This window comes from Cornus florida, unplaced genomic scaffold, assembly GCF_030987335.1.
Source record: "Cornus florida cultivar Cherokee Brave unplaced genomic scaffold, ASM3098733v1 CherokeeBrave_3.0.0_Hap2_Chr02, whole genome shotgun sequence".
Taxonomy (NCBI): domain Eukaryota; kingdom Viridiplantae; phylum Streptophyta; class Magnoliopsida; order Cornales; family Cornaceae; genus Cornus; species Cornus florida.
The window spans coordinates 47,922,812-47,935,600 of record NW_026775572.1 but is presented as its reverse complement, the minus strand read 5'-3'; the positions used below and the strand labels follow the sequence as shown (position 1 = coordinate 47,935,600).

At 33.5% G+C, this 12,789-nt stretch overlaps 1 long non-coding RNA gene across 5 annotated transcripts; it reads left to right on the top strand.

The window, feature by feature from the left end:
- Positions 1-238: 238 nt before the first annotated feature.
- On the top strand, positions 239-6,347 carry LOC132294913 (uncharacterized). Of its 5 annotated transcripts, none has more exons than XR_009478239.1 (8): positions 239-989; positions 1,171-1,270; positions 3,251-3,372; positions 4,417-4,493; positions 5,262-5,371; positions 5,528-5,600; positions 5,714-5,804; positions 6,024-6,347. It is a non-coding gene; the product is annotated as an uncharacterized LOC132294913 (long non-coding RNA). The 5 variants fall into 5 exon arrangements; XR_009478240.1 differs by lacking the exon at positions 5,262-5,371 and having other exon boundaries at positions 243-627; positions 775-989; XR_009478238.1 differs by lacking the exon at positions 5,262-5,371 and having other exon boundaries at positions 242-989; positions 1,171-1,274.
- Positions 6,348-12,789: the final 6,442 nt, after the last annotated feature.

The following is a 12,789-nucleotide window of genomic DNA, read 5'->3' as shown; positions in this document are numbered from 1 at the left end:
ACATTCTCGCACTTGACAACCAAGCCTTTAACCACTGCAATAGGCAATGGCCACTTAAAAGTGGGATATTATATATATATATATATAGTTCAATTCAAACCCAGTAAAATATGTTATACAAAAAAATAAAAAATAAAAAAATCAGTAAGAATCAAACACAAATCACTGTTAAATATGGCCACTACACAATTTCATTCTGCTACTGCAGAGACGGACCATATATATATATATGTAGACTAATTTATACATACACATATCAAATCCCTAAATTGAAAACCAAATCCCTAAACTGAAAATCCCAAATCCCTAAACTGAAAATCAAATCCATAGCAAAACTCACACAACCAACAAAATACATAATCAAATCTTGATACCATACTTATCCAACCAACCAAATCTATAACCAGATTCACAAAGAAAACAAAATCCATAACCACGAAAACTTGCTACAGAAAAAGGAGTGTGATTTGTGTTTACCTCAACAAAATCTGAGCAAGAGTTAGATCTAGAGGAGAGAAGTGGGCGCAGCGATCTTACAAGAGAAGCGGTGGACAGGAGAGAGAAGCCGTAGAGATGAGAGAGAAGCGGATAAGCAGTAGAAAGGAGAGAGAAGCAGAGAAGCCGTAGGTCTGTTATGTCCGAGAGCTGCTTCCCGTTTTTTTTTAAGTGCACAATGTTCTCCGCATTGCTTCTTCATGTTTTTAGAAACTCCCTTGTTTTCACAAAACTGATACTCATTGAACTCAGTTTTATGAAAACATTTCCATAAAACAGGTTCCAAGTAGACAAAAAAATGAACGAACTGTTTTTTGTAACTCCCAAAACAGAAAACTGTTTTGGGAGAACCATTCCAAGCAGGGCCTTAAAATTGGCGGCTTTCCAAGCGTGCGAAATTCCTAATATTCCTCCCAAATTCGCATCGAAACCCTAATCCTAGCTCTAAGCCCAAATTTCTCGAGTTTCACCTTCAGATCAAGGAAAATAACCAGGTACGTATGTTGATCTCTGTTCTTGGTTCATTATTTTTTCTTCTCTGAATGTATATATATATATATATATATATATATATATATATATTTGGCTATGTTCTTCTCTGAACTCATCTCTGTTCTTCTCCTCTCTTCCTTCTGTGAACTCTCATTAATTTACTTCTTTATTTCATCTTCACAGCATGGCGGATTAGTCTAAGCTCCCAAATTCGCACACATCGATCCTCAACCAAAATCCACACGAAACCCTAGTCCAAACCAGATTGAGGAAAATAACCCATGTTCGTATGTTGATCTCTGTTCTTGGTTCATTTCTTTTGTTTTGCTTGAGTGAAATTTAAGAATTGATTATTTTATATTTTGTTGTTTTTGAATTAATTTGTTCTTGGAGGATTATTTTTCTGATTGGGTATTTCTAACTTTCCATGGATGTTCCCAATTCAATTTTATATGATTTTGGGTAATCGGGGTTCCGGGCCTGACAGACATGGTTTTAGCTAATGAACACTATGATACCACGTATTAGGACCTTAGACCAGGAGATCCTATTACTTTACCAAAGAATCAGAGAAATGATATATAAAACAGTATATGTAACAAACAACAAAGCCAGTATTTGACATTGCACACTTGATTAATCAACTAACCTCTTCAAACTTATCAAGCCTCAAGCATCTAGCACTGGGACATTTGAATGTGACATTACAAATTAACAAGTTGCAGTACCTAGCTGCCCTTTAACCAAGAAGTCTAGCTTAAGGATAATACGATTAAACAAGCAATCATGCTTTTTTTTAGCTTCCAGCCTACACAATTCAGAAAATTAAATCATCAATTAACACACATACACAAAAACAGGCTTTCTTTTCAGTTAAATCATAAATGAATTAGATAAAACAAAAAATTAAACCAATGAGGAGAACATTAGGATGGCCCTGCTCAAGAACAGAACATGCAAATCGAGAAATGGTTTAAATTTTTATTGACTAGGTAAAAAAGACAAAAATAAAACACTATTCTATGCAGTCCTGGGGCTTAGTTTTCCAAATTGTGGAGATAAAACTGTCAGCAAGCTATGGGTATGCGGTCTTGGAGGGATCCTCAGTTAATACAAATCAAATCATACTTTTCTTGGCAAACCATCCAACTCAGTAAAGAAGTTGGGGGATCAAGGGTGCAGAGCCATTTATTTAGAATTTTAAGTTTCATTTCCTAACTAAATATATAAAATGCTAGGAAAACTTTCTACCTCTATAATCATTCTAAGTATCATTTCCTAACTAAGTTTTTATAGTAGTTTAAAGTACTATTTCGTATTTATCCCACTAAAACCAACATCATATTATAATCACACTTTAACTATGTTTTGGAAAAAAATAAATTAAATTGTCTTCTATTTCAATTTTGAAATGTTATTTATTCAATACTTTTAAACATAACATTCAAGTACAAAATAAATAAAATAAATTAGCATTCAAGTAATCTAGGATGGAATAGTAGGGAAGCCTAGTAGTGAATCATTAGTCATCATATTTCACCAAATTAAAAGGGACATTTGGTAAGCCAGCTTCAATTACTAATTGTTCAAGTCAACAAGGTAAAACTTACTCACATGCATTAGCGCAACTGTCACGTTATGTTATCTATTCAATAATTATTTCATAATTGTTCCCAACTCCCCAACTTGGGAACAGTTACTGAAATAATTATTGTACAATAAACTTGGGAACAATTACTGAAATTATTATTGTACAATAACAAATAGCATTCAACTCCTCAACTTGGGAACACTTTTTTGTTCTTTCCAACAACCAAAAGGGGGAGGAATTAGATGATGTATTACAACTTTGTCTCTCATCATTGGTCTCCCCTTTGGTATTCAATTCACATCATATTAACCCAAAATACAGAAAGGATTGTAGTCTAATGGTAGAAGGTCAAGGGTTCAAGTTTCTAGAATAATAACAATTGCATGGCCTAGCAGATTCATCAAAATTTGTAAGTCTAAATACTTTTTTGAGCACATTTTAAAAAGTTTTTAACGATATATGTATCTGAAAAACACTATTTGGTTTACATGCATGGCCGAACGTGGGATAAGCTTGCATTTCTAAGTTTTTGCTTAAATATTGATGCTTGAGGTATGTATTTTTTTTCCTTGGATTGAAATTGCTGATTTTGTGTGTGAAAGTTGGATGTATTAGAGTTTGAATTCAGGCTTCTTCAATTTTTTCTACATCCAATTTTTTCTCTATTTACAGGTTCAAGATTATCATCTTTTTTTGGGATACCTGGGTGTGCTTTTTTTGGGATACACTATTTGGTTTACATGCAGGGCTGGAATAAGCTTTCATTTATGAGTTTTACTTAAATGATGCTTAAGGTATGTAATTTTTTATAGCATTGCTTCCTATCAATTGTTTTGCTTAAATGATGTGAATTTGGAGTTAATTTTTTCTGCCCTTCTTATATTGATCTCAATTTGATGAGTTTGTACAAAGATGTGAACTTGGAGTTAATTTTGTTGAATTTGTGACTAAATTTTGATGGGTTTTATTTGCTTCAAAGTGGGTTCTTCAAGTTAGTATTCATTAGCCTAGTATTACTGAAAAGGAGCTAGCCCAATGCACGAGGCTCACAGGCTAATGCCATTGCAGGATCTAGGGAGTGTTTGTTGTACATATGCAGCCTACCTCCCCATGTGGGGAGGCTGTTTATTTTGAAACCGTTAGCTCCAGGTCACAATGGTGTAACCCCCATTCGCGTAGTATAACTGTAGTCTGCATTAGCTTGATGAACTAGATAATTAATCTTCCTATTACTTTTGTTCTGTCACAATCCCTTATCTTCAACTTATTGCAAATTTTTGCTTAAAGTGTATGTCCAGTAGGTTCTTCATGTTTCGCTCTTTCTCTTTCTATATATATTAATTTAAGTCCTTCCTCTTTAGAGAAATCCTTTGTGTTGTGATTGGTCATAATAATCTGTTCTTATATAAAATAAAACTTTTATGGTTTCTTTTGTTTTTGATTCCTGAACATGGGTTTTTATGTGTTACATATTTCTCTTGACTTAGATTGAAATAGGAATGGCATATTGGCTGCTCTTCGATTTAAACTTTCCCTATACACTTACTAGGTCATATTTCTATCATTGCACCAAGCATTGACCCCTATTAAGACTGTTTATGAACTGCTGAGTTTTGATACCCTAATTAGGCTAAATTGATTAGGATAATGTATTAATTTGAGTCAACTCTTCCTAGTTCTGAAATCTGGGACATACTGATAACCTTTTCCCCAATCACTATTGTCATAAACAATATCCATATGCACATATAATATGCATTGGTGTATTTGTGTTTGTAATTATACGTGTGCTCGTCTGGAGATAGTAATTATTTAATTGAATGTTATGTTGTTACCAGGATTATCTAGTAAAAGATGTGGACTGCATTTAAAGCACGATGAACAGGATTTCGATCCGTGCTACTACTAAACCAAGGTTTATAGATTCTCTCATTATACGCTTTTGAATATTACTTTCACACACATTGTATAGTTACTTGTTAATATTTTTATCAAGATTATGTATATTAGTGTTGATGTATTCAGTAACTCTTAGACTAATTATTTTCCTTTCTATTATCTTCAAAGACTGGTTGGGATTTACGGATCAATTTGGGAAATTCGAATGCTAAGTTCTGACATAGTTCAACCAAGATGCTCAAACCCAGATTGTGATTAGAATCATTAAAGTACTCCATCACTTTGATCTTCTAGTCCAACTGCCTAAATAACATAAAGGTTGATTAATAGTCTTAATAGAAGATATATTTATATATGACGAATGTCAAAATTCTGCTTATATAAAATTTAAAATAAATAAATAAATTTTTCTTTTCTTTTTTCTTTTTTTTTTTTTTTTTGTAAATGAGGAGAATGTACATATTGATTGTTCTTTGAAAATTTTAATCTTGGGTTAGCATCTAAACACAGAAAATTGGAATTTTGAAAGACAAATGGGGAACAGACAAGATTTTGCAGGCTGTTATACAAACTGGAAAATGAGACTGGGGTTATAGACTCTCCATTGAAGTGCTTGTTTGAGTACTTAGTTATACCCTGTGAACATTAGTGGGACAATATTGGTACTTTCTTTGTAGTTGCCTTTGGTTCTACTCAAGTTAGTATATTAAGTATGTTTGCAAAAGAATTTTGCCAAAATATTACATTTGACACAAGATGACATAATTTCATGTTAATTTCCTAGTTTGTAGGTCCTGCCAACTTTTGCTGCTCTATTTTCCCATTGACCTGAATTTCAAATTTCTCAGCTACCACGGTTGCGTTTTGTATTCATGTATCTTGAAAGGGGTTAAGGTTCTTTTCCATCTTTGTACACACTGGTATTTGATAATTTACAAACACTACTTTGTTAGCCTATTAGGCCATAACCTCTCCTTTATATAAATCATCGATACATGCCTTCACCTTGGCAAATTGGAAACTAACTAAAATTCTACTTTCTGTTGCTAGATTTGATCCACGTCTTTTATTGCACGGACAACAATACATAGAAATTTACAAGGCACTTCCTTCTAGTGGTTGTGTAAGCCTCCTAACCAGAAGCTCTTAATGAAGATAATGTGCCTAAATATTCTTTCTTGTTTGCTTAAGTCCTGTATTTGATGTGAGACTGATCTTAAATTTGTATAATTTCAGCCTAACATCATCAGACTTAAGTTGAGAGCGAGCTTCAGTCTTATTAACTACCAGTTTTTTCTGAAAGATTAATGGCCTAAGACAATTAATGGTAGGCTAGCAGCTCATTTTAATGCATATCGGAGATATTACCAAAGCAACCTATTATCTGTCGCACTTTTACATGAACATTTTTTTATTATCACTTATTTCATGCATATTAATTCATAGATCTGTGTTTACCCTGATTTATTTATTTATTTTAATATATTTTTTCTTTCTTGAGTTCTTTAGTGAGAGTTTCGGCTAAAATTTTCTTCTTTGTTTTCAGTTATGTTTAGCTGCTTGGAGTCTTGCCTTGAATGCTTTGGAGGGAAAGTTTTTGCAATCTAAGCGTGATGGGAAATGCCTTGGTTGTGTTGGTATCGAAACTTTTCTAATCCTTGTACAGATGGTAACAATGAAGGGAACTTTGTAATCTTTAATGAATATAAAATAAATTTGGGATCTATTTGTTTGTGATTAGTGGGAAGTAGATGTAAATTTTCATTTTTATATGACTTGAACTCTTTTTCATCTTGTATCATATTGTTTGTATAAGGCTTGGTGTGGATATATATACCTTTGGGTGGATTTATTGTTGTGTTTAGTTGTATTGATTTTGTGTTGGGGGCAATGTAAGGCGATCATTGAATTTTTTTTTATTTAAAAATTACTTTTTACAAGGGGCCAGACCCATCGTCGAAAGCACTCTTTTTACAAGGGGTGCTGCCCGTCGTAGAAAGACCTCTTTCTACAATGGGCTGGAACCGTCGTAGAAAGCCTCGAGTCAACAACGACATGGGATATTACAACGGGCCATGCCCATTGTAGAACTGTTTTTCGCCCCTTGTTAAAAGCCATTTTTCTTGTAGTGTATGGTCATTTCATACTTGCATAAGTAACCCTAAATTCTTAAAGCACTCCAAGTCCAGGTCTATTACACGCCTCTCGCTCAAAAGAAAACTTTTCAGTCTCTCGTCTTTTTATGCCGCCTGACTGCCTCAGCCTCTATGTTATTTTTTTTCTCTCTCACTAAGATTGAGTCCTTAACCATACAAATTTAATCTCAATCTCTTAAACCACACCACACTTCGAGCGACCAGAAAGATCAACAATCTTGATAAATACAGTTTGAGCGACCAAGAAAATTTGAAGAACACAAACTTCGAACGATCGAAGTAAGTTTTCTATTTACTTTGGTCATTCATCTTTCAGATATACTTTAAAAAACAAGAGTATATCTAGATGCAGATCTTGAGATCTGGTCTCTTTCAAAGAGCTTCAAATCTGCTATCAGGTTCGGATGAGTACTCTCCCTCTTTCTAGTTTATATATATATATATATATATATATATATATATATATATATATATATATTTATTTATTTATTTATTTGTGAAATTTCTCAGAACCAGTCGTGTGTTAATATATATTTATTTCTAATTGTCCTTAATGTGGATTTAAAAGATTATAAATCAGCCTTGTGCTATCACCATTCCTCTTTCTAGGATGAACATATAAAAAGATCAATTATGATTAGTTTAAAGAAATAGACACACAAATAATAAAAATAATTGAATAATTCATGTGAGCTAAGAAAATAAATGTACGAAGAAGAAACCCTGTGTCTCTCTCTCTCTCACAAAAGTCAACTAAATCCAAAAGTACAAGGTAGGAAAAAAGAAAGATGAAATTTAACAAGGGGTCTGGTCAGTGAATCATTTGATGACCCATAGACATATGCAAGTCCACACCAACCTGCCATCACAATTCCAATTGTCCTTGATGTGTTCTTAAAAATTATAAATCAGTCTGGTGCACATAAAAGAGAACAGTCGTGTAATTCTCTCATATTTGAATTAAAAATATCTAGAATTTGTCCCTTTTCCCTTTGTTATTTAAATTAAATGTTTGCATTTACTAGAAGTTGTTTTTATTTGTTCAACATCTTCGAACATATAACATACATCTTTGTTTCTTTTTATGTTTCTCTTTAATATATCTAATCTGTTTTTTCTTTTTTCTTTTTGGTACTATAATACTTAGATGGATTCTGAAGTGTAAAAAATAACTCTTAAATATTATGAAGTGTAAAAAATAACTCTTACATATGAATATTACACTTACCTGTTTTGTAAAATCTGTATGTTTTGGTGTTTCAGAAAAGAGAGCATAAAGGTTGGTGTTTCAGAAAAAAGAGCATGCAGAATGAAGATAAAGTTTTTGAGCTTTGGATCTGGATTGACTTCTATTTCTTTAGACTATTCTGTTATACATTTCTATTTGGCTCTATAATAACTAATAACTTATGCTCACCTTGGCATCTACTACAAGGTGAACTTATTTTTGGTTTTTATTCTCTCTTTTGGACAATTCTGTTATACATTTCTAGTTTAATCTTGGTCTGTTTTTTATTATTATTTTCTACTAGAAGGTTAACTTATCTTTGGAGTAGTATTTTTTCACTATTTGATTATATTGTTTGGCTTCTAAGCATTTTAAACAGGTTAATGGGTAAACACTTCAAACAGGTTAATAGGTAAATAGTTTAAATAGGTTAAATAGGTTAGTGGATAAACAGGTTAAACAGGTCGTGTTTATTGTGTCTAACACGACCGGTTTATTAAATAGGTGACAGCACATGTAACCCGTTTAATAAACGGGTCGTGTTAAGGTTCAGGATATCTGACACGATTATTAATCATGTCATGTTCGGGTTGACATGTTTAGTGTTATAACCCTAGGTTGACACGACATGATTATGACACGCGAACACAAATTGTCACCCCTAATTGTATACTCCCTTTATCCCAGTTCCCAAAGGCGGTTTAATTTGGGGCAAAGGGAGTATCTCCGATGGTTCATTCCATCTTACATATGAGGTCTATATATTGAAGCAAACTTATAGGCAATATTGGTGCAGATAGATCCCACTTTGATTAAATGATTTGGTTGTGGACCAATAATTTTCAACCATACAATTAACATTACTAACTTTCCCTCAAAAAAATTTCCTTTTTGATAGTATATTATGAATATTAAAAATAAGTGTATTGGGTTTTGAATGGAAAATGCTTCAGGCTTGTCCCATCAACATAGATTGTGTCTTGCACACTAACGTATCCCAATAAAAGGTTAACACTTCTTTTAAACTTTAAAAAATAAAAAATATGGGTTATACCTATTTTTTTAGGGTTAAACCTGACAAATCTATTTTTTTTTTTTCTCTTTTTGCCCCCATCTATGTATCTTTATTTGCATCTTTCTTTTTTCTTAACCGCCAATCATTCCAAACCTAATATTCCCATTGTGTCCTCCACCACTCCGCATCAGATTGGATTTCGATTTCGATTTCAATTTGGTCTTAGCAAGAATTGATTCATTTTCTTAAAACAAGTATGTTAAAATATTATATTTGTCCGGCGTGTAATTTTTCTGTCTTTCAAATAGCTTAAATCGAGTAAGAGATTTTGTTCAAATTTTTAATTTTTTTTTGCTTTAAAAAACAAGGACAATGGTTTTCTATTATGTTCCTTTTGCTCTCATTCTTATTTACAGAAAAAGGTACGTACGAAATAAAAATAAGATAGAAACCATAGAATTAAATGAAAAAAGGAATAACTTTCTTATATAGCATGCATAAAAAATAGTTGAGGTAGATTTTAAAAAGGGAGAAATGTGAGTCGTACGCAGCGGAATATTTAGAAAGTTTTGATAATTTTAAAATAAATCTGTATCTTTTCCAACTTTACTTATTTTAACAATTAATTAAACAATTAATCACATGCAGATAAAATAAAGCAAAGTATAAAGTTAGAGATGACACTAGGATTTTTAGCGAGGAAACTCCAGTTGATAAAATATATTAACTGTTTGTATGTGAAAAACCTCATAAACTGTGCAGTCCAAAGTAAACCGATCCACTATACTTGAAACAAAGTACACTGAACTTTGACTTTGGCTCATACCCTATCATTTTACCAAACACCAACTGTTGACAATCCTCTGACTTTGCGACTCCCTATCTAACAGCAACTTGACCTCAGGCTTATGCTTAATATTTGTAGAAGAGTAGCAGGTAGATTAGACAACACTCCATATATGCTCCAATCCTTTCAAAGTGTGATCGCTTTTACTTTTGTTCTTTAATCGTCTGAATTCGATGTAGAAGTAGATCTGCTTTCGTCTGATCGATGTAGATGCAACTGTATAATCACGATCAGGATTTGAACACAACTCTAAACTCTCTATGTGTTTATATGTATGCGTTCTAGAAAGATGACAGAAAAATCAACTCTGATTTTCTGCAAAAATAATTTTCCTAAGGCTTTTAAGAATAATGAATTTGTAGAACAAAAGCCGTGAATAAACCTATGTGTATGACATGGTTTATATAGAGGTTTGTAAAGTCCTCTTCCTTCTGAAAATAAAGAAAATTTCGTGCATAGGACTTGGAAGGAAAATTGGATCAAAAAGGAATCAAACAGAACAAGAAAACTGAAAACCTATTGCTGCTAGGACTTCTAGTACTGGTTCCCAATCTTGGTATCGGTTCCCAAATGATAGAATGGAGTTCTTCGAATCTTAGCTTCTGGAACCGGTTCCCAAATTCACGTACCGGTTCCCACTTGACAAAATCCAACTGGAACTTGGATTTTCTATATTTTGGTAACTCTGAAGATATACCATGTAGGTAATTGTGTCCTAAGTGGGACACGATGTCCTAATGTGTTGTTCTTTCCTTTTCGATGATTAACAATACTTTTCTCTTCTGAAGAACCTTCGAATTCCGCAGTCGATGTCGATTCTGATATGGTAACTAGAATTACAACTCGACTAGGACTTGTTTTGTCAAAATATGTTAATTACAAAAATATATCTCACAATCTCCCCCTTTGGCAATTTCGTGACAAAACCCTAAAAACAATTCATAATCTACCCAAGCAGAAAAGTAAATTATAACTGTTTAAGGAAACACAGAGTTTTGTTATCTCTGTTCTCTTCTGCTCTTGGACAAAATTTCACCTAAATTCCTGCACATGGATCAAGCAAAACTACCAGTGAAAGTTTAATAAAACAAGTTTAAAACTCCCCCTGAATAAATTATCCAAAAATTTTAAATTTTTTATATTTTTTCTCCCCCTTAATATAACCTTGTTCTTCCCCTTTTTGGAACAAAATTGACAAAACAATTGAAACAGGTCATTGAGAGTAGAAACAATACTAAACAGAGAAAACAGTAATCAGTTTATTACATGTCAGCAGTCAAAAGATAATATCCAAAAATATCAAGTTATGATAATGTAAAAACTGAACAAAAAGTGATGCATATATGATATGAATATAGAATCAAGCATCAACATCATCTTCTAGCAAATAAAACAGTAGTAGTCGGAATCTCTGCATCACCACCATCAGTGTCACTACCACTACCATCCTCATCATACTCTGCATCCTTATCTCATCCTCCTCATCTCTGTCATCCTTAAGAATAAGTGACGGATCTAGAGGGGCTGGTCTGTAGACGTCCTCAGAAGTACTACCTGTCATCTGCTCTGTAAGAAATTTAACCTCAGCCTTGAGATAAAAAAACAACATCCATCATGGCCTTCTGATTCTAAAGAATCAGTGAGTAGAGCAGATTAACATCCTGTATGGTGAAATTCTGTTTAGACGGAAACATCTGAGTAATCTCAAGAAGAGATGACGAAACAGCTGAACCCCTGCTAGCTTTCTTAGCTGTAGCCCTGGTGGATTTAGACTTGTTAAAAGCCCTAACATCCAGCTCAGACATAATCTCAATATAATAAGCTAGGGATGGAAGTGGAATCTCAAACTGCCGATAGAGACCCATGATAATCATAGGGAATGGAGATGACTTTTTCTTGGTATTATTCTTGTAGTGTGCTACCATTAATCCATAGATAGAAGCATCAAGATGTATATGTGCATCAATAGATAGAAGATATAATACCTCTGCATGATCTGAAGAGATAACATCCTTCTTCCCGAAGTAACCGAGATTGGAGATGGCAAATAAATTCAGAAATGCCGCCTTATCTGTGAGAAAACGAGATGGTATATACTTGGGATATCTCGGCGAGTCTGGAACACATAAAGCATTGCAAATATCTTCCCACTTCAGTCCTGAATGATCAAGTAGAAGACGATAGCCCGTGTTTGTAAAACTCTTGGGTATACCAAGAATTTTTCCAATCACCTCTTTATCAACCACATAGTCCTTACCAAATAATGATACTTCAAAATATCCAGAATCATGAACTTTTCGGATATTTGAGTAAAAATAATGAACCATATCTAAACTGTAGGTACTCTCCATCCGTGTGAAGAAAAGCCAATTATGTTTTTCAATGTAGTCAACGAGCTTTTTTCCCGGCCTTTCTTTGAGCTTCTTCAAGTTCACATTGTGTTCCGACTTAATCGGACCATCTTTATACACCTTAGTGTATACCTTCCATGCATGCTCATTGTAGAAGTGTTCTTGAGCAAACTCAACCTTCCCAATGTCAGAAACTGAAGGATACCCAGGTGGTATCTCAATAGAAGGTGAGGAAGAATGCATAGGTGAACTTGGTTCATCCCTAAAAGCATGTGAACCCTCTTGTGGTTCCCAGATGGAAATCATCAATCGGGCTTTCTTGGGAGGTAGAGGAGTACCAATTCCCTTTCCTTTGGCCTTTTTGGACAATCTTGGAGGCATCTTATGTTCAGAAAATTTTGGTTTGAGGCTCCGAAGTTCACTCGGTAATTTTGTCGAACACTTGGAGTGCACTTCAATACTTGTTCTTGGACAAGGTTGTGTTGAATCTTCAAAACCCCCAACAATAAACAACTAATCAAGCATAGATGATCACAATATCAAACCCAAAGATTTAGGACAAACTCAACCAAATCCTCTAAGTTTTCTAACTCAAAATCCCAAACTCCTCAATCTCAATCTTCAACTTCTTTCAATCTTCAAATCTCAAGATCAAATAAATGATTCTGTGTTCAACTTGCAATATATGATGAAGTGATGCAAGATTGAAACAATA